We start from the raw sequence: 20,490 nt of genomic DNA, 5'->3' as shown, positions 1-20,490 counted from the left end.
TTTAGCTGCAAAGGTTTTCTTGACATGAGAGGTGGTGGTGACTGCTGATGGAAAACCACAATTCCTTTTCCTGTAAATGTGGTAGGAATGTGAGAGTTACGTAGATGGGGAATCTGCCATTTTGTGGCTGAGTCCCCATTACAGCCCACTTCTAAATGATGCCTTAATATTTACTCGGCATTTACACAACATTTTCTTGAGTGTACATAATATTTGTAAATTGTTTACAAGGATTTAAACCACATGCAAACTGTATATTAATAAATGTTTTGCATTTTGTAACCTATATCAAAATAATGGACTAAAGGTTTTACTGAGATTTTGAAAACAACAACCATAAAATATACACAATGTTTACAAAGCTTTTTGAAATGTAGTTTTTGTATGGTATCTACAAAATGTTCATTTACTAAATATCAAGGATGTACATTGATTTATAAATCACGGCGATTAATGGTTTGCAAAAGTAATTACAGTGACAAACCACTGATATGTCCTATTGAAAATTTCAATTGGGAGGCGATGCCCCTATAAAGCAAACTTCTAAATGCAATTTGGAATGAGCTGCAGAACTCTTTTTCTGAGTCAGAAATGATTCTCTGATTGATAAATGTGGTTTGTGTATCGAAGAAGGTATTTTGTGGTCACAGACCCTGCAATATTGTGAATCATACCCTTTGTCACTGCAAAACCATTTTATACTTGAGGTGGTAATTCTAATCTTAGCATAAGTCGCCCAGGGACAGTGGGTAATTTAGGTAAAATGTCTTGTACCCACAGTACAGGTAGATTAATCACAATTTCGAAGTCTGTATTAACAAATGTTATGGGTCTATAGTTTTAACAATCATTAGACTCTTTTCTTATCTTGGGGATAGGACTGGCCAAGATTGAGTCCATAGAATGTGGTTTGGAGTCTTCATAAAAGTTAGTTAAGAAGACCAGCTTTGTGCCGAATTGTGCAGTCAATTCAATCAGGGAACACATGTAACCCAGATTTTTACCGGTTTTAAGGACACTTATAGATTTTTGAGGCTCTGGTTTATTTCCGGGTAATCTACTAGGTAGTGTGACTCTAATTAACATTTATCTCCCAGGTTAAAGCTGTATATAAATTAGGCTTAGTGAATTGTTTTTTTATGCCATTGTAATCTTGCATAATTTCCATTGTTTCACATTATTATTGTTACATGAAATTGCTGAGGTTGTACCATTATGCCCATCATGTAACTACAACTTTGTTTAGGTACAAATCCTATTGTAGGACAATGGAAAGAATGTTAAGAAACCGAACATTGGCAGCTGTTGTTCATGTAAAGCATGATTTTGTGTTTTTTTTTAAAGTTTCAAATGCATTCTCATGCTAAAAATTGGAATGAGGAAGCATTTTGTACTAAAAAGTACCACAAAATACTAAAGGTGGCATTTTGCATATTAATTTGTAATTTTGCATTATTTTAAGGCATTTTGCACAATATTCCCAGAGGGAATTCAATTACTTTGCACAGGCCTTTTATAAAATGTAATTTCCATCTTGGATTGTACTAATGCAACAATCCCGACTTCTTGTTCTCAGAACTTCTTTTCTCACCGGAGTGGAAAAGTGAAGTCTGCTACCTCTCCCAATCAGCCCAATACCTTAAGGCAGGATGCTTCTAAGGGGCCACAAAACTGATGTTGGCCAGTTGCTAACAGGGAAGATATCACAGGAAAAATAATGCTTTTCTTATTCTGAATGATGTTGGTAAACAGGACAAAGGATGCTCATTCGTTCTCATAGGCAACCAGACTAAAAGAGAACACAGAGTGAGTGCAAAAACCAGGACAAATACCATCATGATTATAAACTAAAAACATAGTGTAGAGTTATTTACTAAAAGATAATGAAGCCCACAAGTCTCAGAAGAAGGTTATTTCAGTAGAATCAATGGGACCTAGGTTGAGGTGGAAAATGTGTCTACTAGCTATCCTTGGCCAACCATTGTTGTAATTTATTCATGGAATTGTGATGTCCTTTTTTGCCTTTGTATGAGGGATGATGTGGGCAAATTTGCAATTTTGGTAAGCTCCTCCTGTAACAGGTGTCATAGGTTGAACCACATCGCCCCCTGCACCGCAAGTGTAACATAGATTGATGGTGTAACTTAACAGAGCAACAACTTGCAAAACTTGGGGAACTGGGTTGGGGATTTCATAAATGGATGGGTAGAGGGATTTGGATTTAGGTAAAGGTGGAAGATAGGCAAACACAACATTCATAAAGTCAATGAGTACATTGCATCTCTCATGAAAGGAAGATGACAGTTACATTACTAAATTCAAACAGCCTTTAAGCCCCAGACTCCGAAGTTAGATAATCCTTACACAGGCTTGAAAAATGCACAATAGGGAGACACCAACCAATACAGTTTAAAAATAGTTGTGATAAAATAACAGTGACAGTGTATACAATTGGATGGTGCAACTGCATTCTTCTGGCACTGCCTGTCTTGGGTGCAACACCAAACAAAAATAAAAAAGGAACTAAACTAGTGGTGTCTGCCCTTCCCCTGAAAATAAAACATTTCATTTTTCCAAAAAAGTAAAGATTCTGAGCATGTGACTACAGCAGAAATTACAGACTAAAAGAGGGTGTTGCTTTTTTTTTCAAAATCTAAATCCAAAATGATATGCTGTTGAACAAAGAAGATGAAGGTGGCTTACAGAAAGGATGAGGAAGTTGCTACAGTATACAGGTGCCTCCCAGTATCCATGGCACTTTATTCCTGTTGAAAAAATATTTTTGTGCTAAGAAATATTACCTGAATAGAAAAAAGTAACTTGAAAAATCATGTTTAAGTTGATGTCTGTGTTAAAAGAGCATTGTTCACATTGGGAACAGCTGTCTAGTGATCATAAAATAACCTAACAATCAACCTCAGGTTAAAATATTTAATATGAAATGCATGATGACCAGGGGGATTAAAGAACTGCCACTCACGTTTGAAAAATTATGCTTGTATTCCTGCCAGTTACAGTGTTTCCAAGCTTCTTGCATTAGGATTTTTTACCTCAATGAAATTCTCATTAATCAAGATGGCCTGGTGATGTAATGTCAGAAATTTCACATAAAGTTGTAACACAAAATTTCCAAAATTATGCAAATTACCCTTGTGTAATTAAAATGTAGCTCAGAATTCGGCTGGACAGGCCTGTAGTAGCAAATTTAGATGCTTGTGTGCAGTATAATGATAGTTCCTTAATAACTTTTATTAAGATGTTTGAACATCATTGACTGGGAGTATTCCACTGAGAAAGAATTGTGCAATATTAAACACGTTGGAGTGGATGTATTGACTTTTGTGACTCGCTTTTGACAATTTGCAGCAAAATTTACCTGATTTTAAAGAACTCAGATAACTATTGTTTGTTGTTATTTGAAAGAAAAAAATAAGGACATGTTAATCTGTTCACAATGTTCTACTTCATTCTCTGAATGTAATACTTTATTCCTGTTGACTGGGCATGCATTCTTGCAGGAGACACAAAACGGAATAAGGACCTCCCAAGGAAGTTTTCTTGAGTTTCCTTGTCAGGTTGAACAGAGGTTTCAGTAGGCCCACTAATAAAAAAGATAATCTTGGAAATTTCTCCATCTTCTTTTCAGTGTCAAAAATCTGGAGGAGAAACCTTATTTACCTTACTAACACCTCAACAACATCAAATCAAGAGGAATTACAAACTTAAAGAAAGTTGATGAAGAAGTAAGGACAAATTAACAGACTTACTGTGGGATTTTGTGATGGATCAAACCAGGATCAAGTTTCCCAGGTTAGACTGTCTAATTATTTGCTGTGTATTGAGCAAGAGTAGTAATAAAGATTTTGGCATTTTTCAAATCACTACTTAGCGCATGGTCCTAGTGCATTAACTATTCAGTGTTACACATTGCACGGCTCAAGACTCATCTATGAATTCTAGTGAGCTGGTGTGCATCTAGTCATGAGCACAGCTCAAGTCTCACCTTGGAATCCTTGTTGATGGGTGTGCATCTAGTCATGAGCTGTGATAGCCTTAGCCTGGGAAAGCGCTGTGTTGGTGTATTCATAGTACCAGGTGATGGGCAATAGTAGTTGCGTAATTGTGTGACACATTGACGGGCTACGTGTCATCTCAGCATGGCACCATAGTGGATTGGAACCAACTAGTTGGAGCAGTCTACATGAAATGCAGCATCAGCGAAGATTTGCTGTACTGTGCAGTGGCAGTGACATATTGGATTGCAAAGATCACATTAAAAAAATATATAGTATAAATCTCTGTGAGAGCATTGAACTAATTACCAAGAGTACCAATGTATTTGAAGCAATTTCCTATACAAAGACTACAAAGACATTGAGTAGACTTTGAGTAAGTGGCAAATGAAGCAGATCATGTGTCATTTAGAAAAAAAGAAAAAAGAAAGAACAATTCAAGACCTTTGATGACTTGTGAAGAGCTAGTGTTTCAGGCTAGTGTTGTCAAATAACCAGAGACCTGATTATGATCTTGGCAGACGGGGTTACTACATCAGAAACACAACAGATATCCTTCCGCCATATTGCAATTCCATTATATCCTATTGAGATTGCAATACGGTGGACAGAATATCCGTTGCGTTTGTGATGGTTTATTCCATCTGCCAAGATCGTAATCAGGCCCTAACTCATTTATTTCACAGGTGAAAGGTCTCTGGTTTTAGATTAGATATCATAGTCATTTTTTGTTGTTAATTGTGTCTCTTTTCCTTTTCTCTAATTTATTGCTATACATATAATATTATTAAAAAAAGGGAAAAGACAAAGTGTATTTCCCACTTCAATTTTCTCTCAATGAACCCAGGAGAGCCTCCTTTGAAGGGGGGAACATGGAAAAATGTTTTTAGTCACTATGCACTTGTGTGTGATACGTCCCTGTGTGCAGAACGCAAGATGTAATTATTGTTACATTGCCTAGGGCTAGAGGGTGAAGAAGTTTTTGAATATTTGCCTGCTTTGTCCAATGATGAAGCATGCATTTTGAAACTTGACTTGCATTATTTACCTAAAATTTTCTTTCTGCTTGAAAGATATCACTTTGGAAAAAGAATGCAAAGATGAGAAGTGTGAAGTGGTAGAAAAATATACAACTGTTCTCATGAAGGTGGGTTCTACCTGCAACTTTGGTATAAACTGTGAAGAAAGACTGAGGGAACGGTTTATTTTGTGGTGCATTGTAGAGAAAGCCACAGAATTGTTTTGGGCAAAAGGATAGTCAAATGTCGACAGAAATAATTTATTTTTCGAAAGTGTGTGAACACCCTCATACATGTATGGAAGAAATAAAGAAGGGCTCCACCACAAGGAATAAAGAAGAGATTCATGTATTTAGGGCAAAACCCAAACATTTTCGGGGAAATCAAACTGTTTCACAGCAAGTTCCATCTTATAGAGAAAGGAGTGTTAAAGGAAGAGATATTAAGAATTTCCAGTTTGTGTGCTTTGGGTGTGGTGAATATGGTCACCTAGGTATTAACAAAGAGTGCAAGGAATGAAAAGCTACATGTAGGACGTGTGGGAGAAAAAGTCATCAAGCTAAATGTTGTCAGAGAATTAATTGAAGAAAAATTCAGAGTAGTGACGTGTGGAGGAAGTTAAGTGTGAAGAAATCATCTTACAAGTGAAAGGGGACAGCAATGAGGGTCTGTTCGAGGTAGTTTGAATAGAAAAAGGTGCCAGTGTGAATGCTGTGTGACCCTGGAACCAAAATAACATTAATTACCAGCGAGAGGTAGGAAACAGAACTGAAAGGAAAGGTCACTCTGAGGAAACTAGCATCTAGCTTGCAGAGCTTTGAGCCTGGTCAAGATGCCGTCATGATGTCAGATGCCAGCTCCAAAGGGTTGGGAGCAGAAATAATGCATTGGTGTGAAGGGGTAGAGCACACAATTTTATTTATTGGGATTGCTTTGAGGAGGACAGAGTTGAATTATTCAGTGATAGAAAAGGAAGTGATGGTGGGATATATTATTCTGTACACAAGCTGAGGAAATGTGTTTGGGGGATAGGATTGAGATCAAAACAGATCATAAACCTTGAAGGAGGTCTATAAAAGACAAGGACTGAATGCATTCTCTGGTAAAATTAGAAAATGGCTGGTGTCCTTACAAGAGTTTCAATTTGATGTAGCTTATGTGCCTAATGTGAGAGATAACCTTGCAGACTATTACAAAAGGATGATAAGAAAGATATAAGTGAAAATGATGAGTTAGGAGTAGGGGACTTTGAAGTGTGCTTGGCTAGGGACAATATCGTTTAGAGAATGAGTGAATTGAAGATATTAACAATGATGCATTTCTAAGGCAGCATATAACAGATTTGAGAGTAAGTGGGAGTGCAATGATAAATCTGACAGCAAGTTGAGTGCATTTTGGCAAGTTAATGATGAACTCTCTTTTTAAGGGGGCTTACTATTCCTCTTTCTTCATTGAGACATGATTTTATAATCCTTGCTCATGACATCAAGGGACAGCCAAGACCAAAGGGAGACTTAGGCCCTTATTATACTTTTTTTGCACTGCATTAGCATCATTTTTTGATGCAAAAGCAGTGTAAATTTACAAAATACAATGGTATTGTGTAAATTTGCACGGCTTTTGCGTCAAAACATGACGCTAATGCGACGCAAAAAAAGTAGAAATCAGGGCCTTATATTGTTGTGCTGGTGGCCGGGCATAGATCTTCAGATTGAGAGAAGTGTAAGAGAGTGTGCTGAATGTTTAGAGTGTGAAAAAAAGTGCAGGGTACAGCCGATGATACTGAGTTAACCAAAGGACCATGGGAGGATGTTGCATTAGATATTCTTAGGCCCATTATGTTTACAGGTGTGGATAAACATGTTATTGCATTTTTGCATATGTAACTCTATTTAAACAAGTGATGTGGTTACGTTTCTTGACCATATGTTTGAGAGAGAAGGGTTCCCGTTACCTTTTTTTCAGACAATGGAGTACAACTGTTTTCAAGAGAAATAAAGACATTTCTTGCTGACAGGGGCATTAGACACAATAAGACTGCCCTGTAGCACCCTGAAGCTAATGGAATTGTTAAGAAGTTCAACAGTGTGATAAAGGAGACCATACAAAGACCTATTACAGGTCAATTGTATTGGAAGAGAGAACTTATAAACAAGTTAAAGAATTACAGGTTGACTCCTCACACAATCACAGTTGTGAACTGTTTCGTAAAAAGAAACGCAAACACTCTGATATGTCCAGCATGGATAAACAAAAAAATAGAGGGTGGAGTTAATCTTGAGAAGGATTCAGATACCATTAGGGAGTTGAAGCTAAATAAAATACAGGTCAATAAGAAATCTTTTGATGTTTGCAAAGCTGCAAAAGAAACAGTAATACAAATAGGTGATGTAGTGAAAATAAGGACTCCTAGAATGAATTCAACACAATCCAAATCTAAATTTATGTTACCTATGAAGGTAATTAAAGTATTCAAGAATGCATTTCAGATAGCAGATCACAGGATATGGACCCTAAACAGAATAGCAAAACTGCCAGTAACATCAAGTGTAGAAAGTACGAGGAGAGTGTCAATTGACTAAGGTGTGTGAATGTTGATAAAAGTCTGAGGCGGAGCATGAGGAGTTGTGAGAAACCAGGTTATTTAAAAGAGTATGTTTAGCTGATATTCTGTTTGGGCAAATAGTTAGAAAAGTGATAGTAAAGGAACTTTTAGTTGATGTTAATGTTATTATGTGATTTTGTGTTCACAAAAATAAATTGCATTAGTATATAAAATAATTCATATATTTTGTATGGCAAGGGAGAAGTGTGGTATCTGGCACTGTACTATGTGAGATATTGCTGCTGTCTCATCATATTCTAGAACTTGAAAGGTTGGAATCTAAGGGGTGAGTGTAAACCAGGCTGGGCAATGTGATGTAAATCTTGGTGTTGGCTTAGGTGTTTACCTTGAACTAATAAAGAAGACAATCATCAGTTTCGGAAATGACTTTATCTTCTTTGCACATTACTCATGTTTTGAAAAAAGAAAATAAGATGAGGGTTTCGTTGGACAGTAATGTTGAGCTACCTTTCAATGCACACAAACAGATCTTTATTCAAACACTCATTTTAGTCATCAATGAAGTGAAAATTGAAAACAGAAATATCTGACAGAGCAGTTGGAGCAGTTCTATTACAAGAACATGATTGACTATAACATCTTGTCCTTGTTTTGTTAGAGTCTGAATTGAACTACTCAGTTCTTGAAAGAAAACTCTTAGCAATCAAGATGGTGTGTACTGAATGGAGACATAATTTGGTGGGTACAAGAAAGCCATTTGAAATTTAAACTGTTCATAGAATATTTCAGAGTTTGAAAAGGAATAACTGTCAGGATAGATGGGCACTTTTTTGCCCAGTATGATTTTACTATTAACTATATTTGAGGTTCATAAAGGTTTGACGCATACTCTTTCCACTGTCATCTTGAGTCATTGCTTACTTATAAGCCTATAATTACAATTGAACATTTAGTAGGAACAGTTCAGATCTTCTTATTCAATGTAAAATTGACTAAAGAACTGATTGATCCAAAAGTATTGGATCTGCATCTAATGAGACTTCTAGGATGACAAAAGGGCTTGTATTTCTGACAGTAAGCTAGCTTATGCACTAACTAAATAATTATTGGTGGTCAATGTTCATTTTGAGATTCATTAATGGGAATGAGTTTGAGCTAAAAAGAGAGAGGGAGAAAGACATGAGGCATATCTTGTTTTGCATGGCTCTCTCTGCTGTTACATCTCTGATTGCAGCACTGGTATATACAGAGACTCTGCCATGGTAGAAGGATCCACTAATCAGAGAAGGTACATGCATCACTTTAATATTCATGAATACCAAATAATATTCAGAGTAAACATATAATAAACATGTATACTTACCAGCTTCAGAAAGGTGAACCACAGTGACCCTAACCCAAGTGGAAGCAAAGCCATTAAGCCCTAAACTCAGGAAATGGATTGGGGTCATCTGTCCAGGAAAGGGAAAAAGGGAAAAACACAGCAATACGACAAAGTCAAAATAGAATTGAGATAGCAAGGTCACTATAATAGGCAAGGAGACTGAGGAACTGTAAAAGGAAAAGAGTAGCTCACCAAAGCCATAACGGAATCTGAAGACCAAGGTCATAGACAGAAAGGTCAGAAAACTGAGGAACCGTAAGGGGGAAATAGCAAAGGGGAGGGATGGAGTGTGTGAATTAACTATTGCCAGAAGAAAAGCCAATACAACATAAAAGTCGCTGAGCAACTTCCTAATGTTTTCATGATGCTTAAATGCTACAACTACCTCTTGTGACCCATCAGTCCCATCCAGAGCCCATTCTGTCTTGCTACTCACTGGTCTCCAGTTGCAATATGCTAGTCCAACACAGCCTTAATGATATACGCCTTGCAGGTGTCTTGATAGCCATATTTAAGCACCTGATACTGTGCTGATTACTGACATCTGGATCACATTTTGCGTCTTTGCAATGAAATCCCCTAAAAATATGTTGGAGGGTGTTAAGGTTGTTAGGCATGTAATCATTTCTAGAGTCCAATGGTAACAAGACAGGCAATCTACAACTGCAGGTTTTGCCTTAATGCCACCAGCCATATCCCATTCTCACATATTCTCCAACCATCTCCATACACTCTTTCCGACATTAAACATGTTTTCATGCATACATTAAAACATTACATACTGGACAATATTATAAATATCATTCACAATTAAAAAAACATAGCTATCCAAAATTCAGAGGGACAAGTAATTTACAGCAAAACAGAGTATGCAAAGCACTAACATATACTGATAGATTCAGCATATTTTAAAATTTTAAAATGTACTATTATAACTAATAACCAAATACTATCTTGTGAGATTCTCTTCTTTTCTCAGCCACTTTAACGAAATACGAACACCTTCACACAGAGAAAGAAGCTTTGTCATAGGAAATACAACAAGCTTTGGCGATCCTTTGATATGTTTATTAATTTAATTATTGTTGTTAACATACGCACTAGGCATTAGAAGTTTAAGGCAGGAATAAGTAAAAAAGCTGCAGTCAAAAGGTGCCATGCATGTTTTCCTAAGAAATGTAAAAAATAACCCACCACAATAAATATACAATAAAGCCATGAAAATAAAAGAAAAGACCGGTCATCAGCTCTGGCACTGAAGTGGGTTATTTACTAGGAGGATGTGCACAAGCTATATGCTATATGCTGTAGTGTGAGTCCACAAAAAGGTGAATGGCACTTGAGCAGAACAATACATGAAGAGCGCTGAGAGAAAATCCTGTATACGTATTTATATAAGTGCATTTTTGTTATGTTTTATGCATTATGTTTTTTGGGAAAATATAAGGAGTAAGAAATGCAATGGCTATTTAATGTATGTGTTTCTTCAGCTGCAGCTAGTTACATCATCATATAAACTTTTACACACCTATCCACATACTTAATTTACATCTATTTCACATCTTATGTGTACCTTCCACAAGTGATGAGGATATTAATGTTAAGTACAGCATGGATGGGATTTAGGTATTAACTAAAGGACTGCTTTTCTTTTTGGTGTTTAGAAAACTTATTGAGTACATAAATATCAGAAATTAAATATCTGAACACGCAAATATTGTGATGCACTAATAATTGAATAATTGACAAGAAGATCATTTTTGGAGATAAATATTATAATTTTTGAGAAGATCAATATTTTTATTATCAATTTCAGTAATATAGTTGTATAAAATCTCGATTTTCAATTATTTTAATGTGTTTTGCTTCATATAATAATTTTATATTATTATTGTCTATATAAATGATAATTATTTTTGAAAATAGCATTGTAATTTTAAGCGATTTCAAAGTTTTTTTGTTTAGATATTAATAGTATTTTATAGTGTCGTAATGGGTTGTTGAGTTTGTAGGCATATAGGGTGGGACGTTAATAGGTACAATTAACAATTAAATGTTTATTCATTATTTAATTGATTTAAAATTATATAATTTATGGAATACTTATTTATTTAAGCCATATTTTAGTTGAAGGCTGCTAGGTTTGTAGGGGTCTAGGGTGGTAAGTTAATTAAGTAATAATTAACAAGTTTATATTAATTGTTAATTAGTTATTTAATTAGTTTTTAATTATGTAAAATGTGGAATACTGATTTATTTGACTTATATTTTCATTGTGTGATGCTAGATCTTTAGGGATCTAGGGTGGGAAGTTAATTAAGTAATGATTATTGAACAATTATTATTAATTGTATATTAATCATTTAATTGATTTTAATTATGTAAATTATGAAATACTGATTTATTTAAGATTGAGGATCCTATGTTTACAGGAATATGAGGTGTAAAGTTAGTTCAGTAATAATTAATTATTATGAATTATTGTTTGCAAATTAATTATGTAATTGATTTTAAATATGTAATTTATGGAATACTTCATTATTTTACTTTTATTTTATGTCAGGGCTGCCAGATTTGGGGGGGGGGAGGTCTAGGGGTGGGAAGGTAATTAGGTAGTAATTAATTAACAATTAATGATTTAATTGATAATTCTTATTTTATTGAATAGTAATTATGTAAATTGATTCAACATATATATGTGGAATACTGCAGACAATAGTATATTTATTTATTCAACTTATGATCGTGGGGTCCATTGTGGAGACTAATATTTGAACCTCCTCTTGGTCAATGTATTTAGCAGTTCTATAGAGTATAATGGTACAAAAATTAATATCATGTAAATAAATATTTTTATGAATTACATTACAACATATTTATATATATATATATATATATATATATATATATATATATATATATTTAAGTAAGCTGTAACACAAATGTATGTTTTGTGTGTTTAGCTAGGTATATGTTTATATACAGTTTTAAATATTAGTGGAATTTATTTAGTATACATTATATTACATTTCTAAATTCAAATATTTACCATTTACTACTTTAAACTATTTACATTAAAAAATTACATTTTGTGCATTTTTTGGACGATATTAGTGTCAACAACAAATTTTCTGATATATGCACATACCATTATAATTATAGGAGCACAATATTGCGGTAAATGATATTTCTGACACAATACTTTTGTCAGCAATATTGTTTACCATGATATTGTGTCAGTGATCTGTCTTTTGGGGTTTTGTTGTGTAGTAACTGTTACACACTTGTCTGCCTAAAGTCCCCTTAAACTTTCATAATTTAAGGCATGTAAATACAGAAACAAATATTTTTTGTCAATAATGTTCGAACCTCTGTGTACAGTGATAATTTTTTAACTTGTATCGTTTTTGTGGCCATTGCTTTTATAAAATCAGTAGTTCGCATCATAAGACAATGTCAGCTGACATGGTCAGAAAAGCGTTGTCAAAACGGAAAAATACAGCCTGGTGTATGTATGCTGACAATTTAAAATACTTTTGAATTAAGTATATATAATGTACTTTTTTCATGCAAGTAAGATACTGCAGTCACTCTACAACAGGGGTCTTCAAATTGGGGGGCAGGCCCACCATGGGAGGAGGGGCTCAAATGGTCTTGGGAGCGCCAGGATCTGGCCACAATAAGCATTATGCTGATAACAGGGCTTTCTTTGTAGCTGAAAAAAATGAGCAGCAGTAAACCGCTCTGTATTGGGCCATCAGTAACATGTTTTGCAATGTGTATCCAAGCTGGGTGCATGTGTCAAAAGGGAAGGGACTCCTAATAATCTTCAAAACCCCCACCCCTAATATTCACACTGTGGATACTTTTGCACGTTAGTAAGAACTGCCTGACCAGAATAGTATGGCATAATATAATGTATTTGATTGCATTTTTAAAACAGTAACAGAACTAAACTGCAATGTCTAAAAACATCTAGAGATATTTAAACATTGCCAATTTAATAGAATAATTGTGGAAAATCCACATGGGGGCCTCAAGTATTTTTTTTTCTACTGGGGGCACAGCACTATAAAGGTGCAAGATCACTGCTCTACAATTTTATCCAGCAAAAAGTACATTTTTTTCCAGCTCGGCCTCTTTGGAAATCTTGTCTTTAGTTTCAGGCCTTTGTCGAGCAGCAACAGGAAAGAGCCCAGTGCAAGGAACATTCTGGGTATGTGCGCGCACACTCATTACAGAATCTTCTGAGGTTTTGTCCCTGAAGAGCACTTCCCGTGATGAAAGTCACCTGGGCATATTCCCCTTGCGCGTCCAGCTACTACTCTTAAGATCTTTGGTATTTTATTTTTTATCTCTTTTCTGATTATCTTTCAGGTTTTTGGAAATCATTTCTTCAGACGCCTCCTATCCTGCCCCTGCTCTTCGAACGTGATTGTACTGTAAGGCATTTGCGAATGGAATCCAGATAAGAGGCTGACTTAAGTGGCAGAAAGGAAAGTTTGCAGGCGACTGGAGCACCCCCAATCAATCACTGATTCAGCTTCTCATCCTCCAAGCAGATCCCTTTCATCTGCTCTGAATGGAATCTTATAATAAGGATGTGTAAGAACAGACAGAACAGAAGAGGGAATGCTCTTTTTTGACAAGATAGATTGGAAATCCTGCACAAAAATGTCAGCACGTAAATGAGCATACAACGTGGGAAATAATCAGGCACCGGTGTATCTGTTGTCAAAGCAATAATCCCATCATGCTTTCCAATTTTAATTGGGCCAATGCATTTCTTCCTGGTTGTGAAGCACCAAATGCTAACAGGCAGTCTGCACTCCATTAGATATCTGAACATATTGTTCTAAAAATAACTTCATAAAAAATGTCTCTAACAGATTTTGAGCAACATACCTAGGGTGTTGTAGCTAGCAATAATACTGTTCATGGTGCGTGGCCAATATGTTCTCATGCCGGTGCTTCTGAATTCGTTTACAGCATCTCTTCATAGGTACAAGTAGTAGCCAAAAGAGTGGTGGAGGAACACAGTGCTCCCTGACATTTTGTGGGTGAACATCTGAATGCACCCTCAAACGGTTGGTGTAAAGTATACATTGGAACATATTGCGGTATCGTAAGCAAGAAACATGTTCTGTACATGTGCACCTTGGCCTCCTATTTGAAGGGAGCAAGTGAAACTGACACTACAGGAAAAGGGGAGTGGATCATGACTATAAATGTGGGATCTTCAATGCACTTATTTAATGATACCCTGGGAGGGCAGAGTGATTATATCCTTTCAGATTCGGGGGGTGGGGGGGCTCCTGTAGGGGCAAAAGAGGGGGGCGGGGGAACAACAGCAAAAAGAAATGTAAAAAAAATAAACGTATCTCCACTGCTGCCTTGCCACTCTTCTGGCTCCCGCTCCTCATGGTGCAGGCGCAGGCTCCCAGCCTGCCCTGCCACTAATCCTAATACTGCTTTCGCATGAGAACAGCGTTAAGACTGGCCGGAGCACCCTAGCTTGGTGCCCTGAGGAAGAGTGGGAGCCTCTGCCTGCTCTCTCCAACCATGGCAACGTGGTGCCGAGTTGGACAGAGTCCAGTGCGCATGCGTGTATGGTGGCTTGAGCTGGCCAGGCAAACATACATGCGCACTGAGGGGACTGCTGTGCACTCCACCTCCGTCCCTGTCATCGGAGCCACCCCCTTAAAAATAAAAATGATAATAAACACTGTTTATTATCGTTTTTATTTTTTATTTTGCAGCTCCTGGTGCTGGCGGGGGTGGCGCTCCGCTGCCATAGCCGAGGACCCGTGCCTGTTCAGATTAGTGTTAGACAAGTAACTGTCTCCCTGTAGAGTCTTTGCATGTGCATGTGGTTCTGAAATGGGAACATGTGCATAGGAATAGGGAATATATTTACTTACTTTTAGATATGCCCCATGCCAATGAGGAAACACCTATTTGAAAAAGGCTATATTACAAGTACCATTAGCTATGATATACTTTTAATACTGTGGATGGAATTTCAGCCATGTTTGTGATGGAATATCCCGTCAGCTAAACTGTAAGTAAGGCACAAAGATTGGACCACAAGGTGACTGATATTGCCATGGAACCTGGTTCCAGAAGACACTTTAAGGTGATCTTCATCACTCTCCTGATTTTTTCGAGTAATTTTGCCTGCATTTCTTTAATGGTGCTCAGCAGCATCCACTCTCATTACATTACACAGTATGATGACCTAAAAGGATCTGGCTCCACTGTTTGAAATTAGAATTGGCAGGTTTAGGAGATGATAGTCATACAATTTCCAACTTTGTTAACCAGCGCACCTCAAAAAAGAGTGGTGTTGCAATTACAGTTCACCCACCAGACTGCAAGCCATGACATAAATTGGGAGGGCTCCCAGTCGGCCAGGCTCCTAGTGTACTAGACACATTGGGAGGAGGGCAAAGGGCAGATTTTCCACCAGCAGAGACCCAGTTGGCTTCATTGTTGGAAACCTATGACATGGTGACCCATCCACCAACGGGCTTACAGATCATAGTTATGGTTACTCCATCTTTTTATTGTGGATCAACTGTTACTAGAATTTCCTGCTTGGGACCACATTGTTAGACATTGAAAACTGTGATCCCAGACATGGAAAACAATCAAAGGTTTACCCATTCAGGGAGAAAACTTTCTGTGGGGCATCGTCATTTATTTTTTATTTTTGAAGAACACTCACATCTTGAGAGTCTATTCCTGAAAGGCAAAAAAGTTTGGTGAGTGAGTGTAAAAAACACATAGAGCCCGGAAGACATGCTCTTTAGCCTTGAGGCCAACTGGTGAAGGACCTGTTGTTCTGCAGGCTCAGAGATCCCTTCTGTCAGGCAGGCTGGGATCTCTAAATAGCATGGGCAGTTCTCACCATGGGAGTGGAGGCCATAGCCTCTGCCGACTTCACAGGCTGGTGAGCCATCTATATGACCTTGCAAGTCTGCAAACAAGATTGTAGAAATATGAAATAATACAATCACACATAATTAAATGTCATTTTTTAAACGTACGACTTGCATATGTTTTTAGAGCCCACAAAGCAATCACACCTGTGTTAATTAATAAAATAACGAGTGAACAAAATAATAAATTAGCGAATGAATAGTTGATATTGTATGGCACCACGTGCCCTACGAGATGTTGTCCAGACATTGTGATATGAGCTGTAGTTTAGCCACAATTTCTGTTTAAGATGGGCCTGTATTACATCCCTAGGCCCTTGGCGAAGATCCATGCAATCCAAGATGTGTTCATTGTATTTTATATGTCCTATAGATAACTGAGGCACAACAGAAGAAGTGTGCTTTTCAACAATTGTATATTATATTGAAGTCTTAAAACCTCATAAAAATCTCATGTGATCATCCTTTCGTCCTTTTAAGATTAATAAATTCAACACCATTGAGTTGTGTACTAACTCACATTTTAAGAGTGCCAAGAAACCACTCTGGAAGTGAACAAGAGCTTTGCAAAATATATTGCACTGTTATGTCAGGAGTAGTTGTGGTGTTATTTTCCACAAAACAATTTTTACAAAAAAGAGAAAATTGATAATTTTTAACACACATCAGTCCAAGATAGTAAAATGAGGTAGAGTTCATTTTAGATTTTCTACTAAGTGGATGTTTATAACAGTCATTAAAAAATGTAGAGATTGTTTTTTCTGGTACGACGGAGAATTTCAAAAACAATATTAACAATGAAACAGAGAATGGCGTGTTTAAAAAAGCAGTTAACATTTATGCTATTGCTGGCAGTATGTGACTGCATTAAAATCACCAAAATCAAAATGCCATTCGATGAATAGGTCATATTGCTAATGGAGTCAATATAGTAAGAGAGACATGACTGTTCATGACCCTACATTTGTCATTCCAAATATGCCAGCAAAGGTAAAATGACCAGTAATCAGGTTACTGACCATTCTTGCTCTATAGAGCAGGTAAAGATTTCTGATAAATTCTGGGAGTTTAAGCATTAATAGGAGGAAGGGTTCGGTAATGCAGTATGCCAAGTGAAATCACCAGAGATGTCAAAAAGCTGTGTTTTGCTACTGAGAAGGCTTGTGGAAATGACAGGTGGACAAAAGGCCTATATTTATACTTTTATAGCGCCGTTTTTGCGCCGTTTTTTGACGCAAAAACGGCGCAAACTTACAAAATACAATTGTATTTTGTACGTTTGCGCCGCTTTTGCGTCAAAAAGTGGCGCAAATGCGGCGCTATAAAAGTATAAATATGGGCCTTTGTTTCCAATTGTTATGGGACAAAACTGCAGAAATGTTCTAAATATATCAGAAATTGCAGTGCTTAATTTGTAAAAGAATACATGCTGCTAGCCCAAAGTTTTTTTCTCAGAAGCCCATAGCCATCATTACTGAATGTCAGCATGCTGAATACCAAGATTGTGTAGTTCTGAATCCACCACCAGACACTCCGTGCCCCTTTAGATCACTCTTGTAGGTGCTTTTAATCGATGTTTTCTCTCTTTGTAACTATGTTTCCATCTTTCTTAACTTCTTTCTTTCTTCCATTTTGTGTTTTCCTCTATCTAGATCAAAATCTGTTAAGGAAAATAAGTACTGGTTCATAAATATGAGTACCAGCTTTCCCCACCTGCAACGACCTAGTTAAATTAAGCACCAGAAATTCAGTACTGGTAATATTACCAGAACAACCAGTTCCACAATCATTTATAGATGGTTTTCATGTATCCAATTTACTGGCACAGCTTGAAAGAACGAAGCGGAACAAAAAATCATTTTGGGGCATAGGGACATATACAGGGAGTGCAGAATTATTAGGCAAGTTGTATTTTTGAGGATTCATTTTATTATTGAACAACAACCATGTTCTCAATGAACCCAAAAAACTCATTAATATCAAAGCTGAATATTTTTGGAAGTAGTTTTTAGTTTGTTTTTAGTTTTAGCTATGTTAGGGGGATATCTGTGTGTGCAGGTGACTATTACTGTGCATAATTATTAGGCAACTTAACAAAAAAAAATATATACCCATTTCAATTATTTATTATTACCAGTGAAACCAATATAACATCTCAACATTCACAAATATACATTTCTGACATTCAAAAACAAAACAAAAACAAATCAGTGACCAATATAGCCACCTTTCTTTGCAAGGACACTCAAAAGCCTGCCGTCCATGGATTCTGTCAGTGTTTTGATCTGTTCACCATCAACATTGCGTGCAGCAGCAACCACAGCCTCCCAGACACTGTTCAGAGAGGTGTACTGTTTTCCCTCCTTGTAAATCTCACATTTGATGATGGACCACAGGTTCTCAATGGGGTTCAGATCAGGTGAACAAGGAGGCCATGTCATTAGATTTCCTTCTTTTATACCCTTTCTTGCCAGCCACGCTGTGGAGTACTTGGACGCGTGTGATGGAGCATTGTCCTGCATGAGAATCATGTTTTTCTTGAAGGATGCAGACTTCTTCCTGTACCACTGCTTGAAGAAGGTGTCTTCCAGGAACTGGCAGTAGGACTGGGAGTTGAGCTTGACTCCATCCTCAACCCGAAAAGGCCCCACAAGCTCATCTTTGATGATACCAGCCCAAACCAGTACTCCACCTCCACCTTGCTGGCGTCTGAGTCGGACTAGAGCTCTCTGCCCTTTACCAATCCAGCCACGGGCCCATCCATCTGGCCCATCAAGACTCACTCTCATTTCATCAGTCCATAAAACCTTAGAAAAATCAGTCTTGAGATATTTCTTGGCCCAGTCTTGACGTTTCAGCTTGCGTGTCTTGTTCAGTGGTGGTCGTCTTTCAGCCTTTCTTACCTTGGCCATGTCTCTGAGTATTGCACACCTTGTGCTTTTGGGCACTCCAGTGATGTTGCAGCTCTGAAATATGGCCAAACTGGTGGCAAGTGGCATCGTGGCAGCTGCACGCTTGACTTTTCTCAGTTCATGGGCAGTTATTTTGCGCCTTGGTTTTTCCACACGCTTCTTGCGACCCTGTTGACTATTTTGAATGAAACGCTTGATTGTTCGATGATCACGCTTCAGAAGCTTTGCAATTTTAAGAGTGCTGCATCCCTCTGCAAGATATCTCACTATTTTTGACTTTTCTGAGCCTGTCAAGTCCTTCTTTTGACCCATTTTGCCAAAGGAAAGGAAGTTGCCTAATAATTATGCACACCTGATATAGGGTGTTGATGTCATTAGACCACACCCCTTCTCATTACAGAGATGCACATCACCTAATATGCTTAATTGGTAGTAGGCTTTCGAGCCTATACAGCTTGGAGTAAGACAACATGCATAAAGAGGATGATGTGGTCAAAATACTCATCTGCCTAATAATTCTGCACTCCCTGTATACTGGAATGGTGGCACAGGGCACTGAAGCAAGTTGCAAGTTACCTTGCTACTCTGCACACTGAGAAAGGGCAGGAATTCACTATGGGCCAGATGTAGCAACCCTTTTGCGAGTCGCAAACGGCGAAAATCGCCGTTTGCGACTCGCAAACGTGGGTTTGCAATGCACAAATGCATATTGCGAGTCGTTACCGACTCGCAATATGCATGTGCGACTCGCAAATAGGAAGGGGTGTTCCCTTCCTATTTGCGACTCGCAATGGTATGCAATACCATTTGCGACCGCATATGCGGTCGCAAATGGCATCGCAGTTACCATCCACTTCAAGTGGATGGTAACACAATCGCAAATTGGAAGGGGTCCCCATGGGACCCCTTCCAGTTTGTGATTGCACCCAAAAATAGTTTTTCAGGGCAGGGAGTGGTCCAAGGGACCACTCCCTGCCCTGAAAAAACCGAAACAAAAGGTTTCGGATTTTTTTAAAATGCAGCTCGTTTTCCCTTAGGGAAAACGGGCTACATTTAAAAAAAAAAAAAACTGCTTTATTGAGCAGCAGGTCGCTAACATGGAGGCCTGCTGACGTCAGCAGGCCTCCATGTTAGCGAGTGCCCATAGTCGCTATGGGGCCGCAATTTGCGACCCACCTCATTAATATTAATGAGGTGGGTGTTTGCGACCCCATAACGACCTGCAGAAGGTGTCTGAGACACCTTTCTGCATCCCAAATTGCGACTTGCAATTTGCGAGTGGCAGAGACTCGTAAATTGCAAATCGCAATTTGGTTTTTTCGTACATCTGGCCCTATATTCCTGTACTTCACCCCGCCGCTGGTGGTGTTTAGGCAGCCTAGCGCCAGTGATAGCATTCTGCCTTACCTTCCTACAAAAGGAGTGGGCTTCAGTGGCAAAGAAGCTTGGCCAATGCATTACCTGGCCAAGGATTTTTCCTTTCCATCCTTCATCCTTGTTTAAATGTTTTCATTGTTCCTTTTTATTTAATTTAAGTCATCAGGTTACTGCAATTCAAAGCCAATCGTGCCTTTTCTTTGCACCAGTAAGAATCATATTTCCCATGATGTGCATTAAAATGATTAAGGGTTTCCATACCTGCTAAGACGTACCTG

This window comes from Pleurodeles waltl, chromosome 10 (genome assembly GCF_031143425.1).
Source record: "Pleurodeles waltl isolate 20211129_DDA chromosome 10, aPleWal1.hap1.20221129, whole genome shotgun sequence".
In the NCBI taxonomy this organism is placed as follows: Eukaryota; Metazoa; Chordata; class Amphibia; order Caudata; family Salamandridae; genus Pleurodeles; species Pleurodeles waltl.
Note: the sequence above shows the minus strand (reverse complement) of the source record.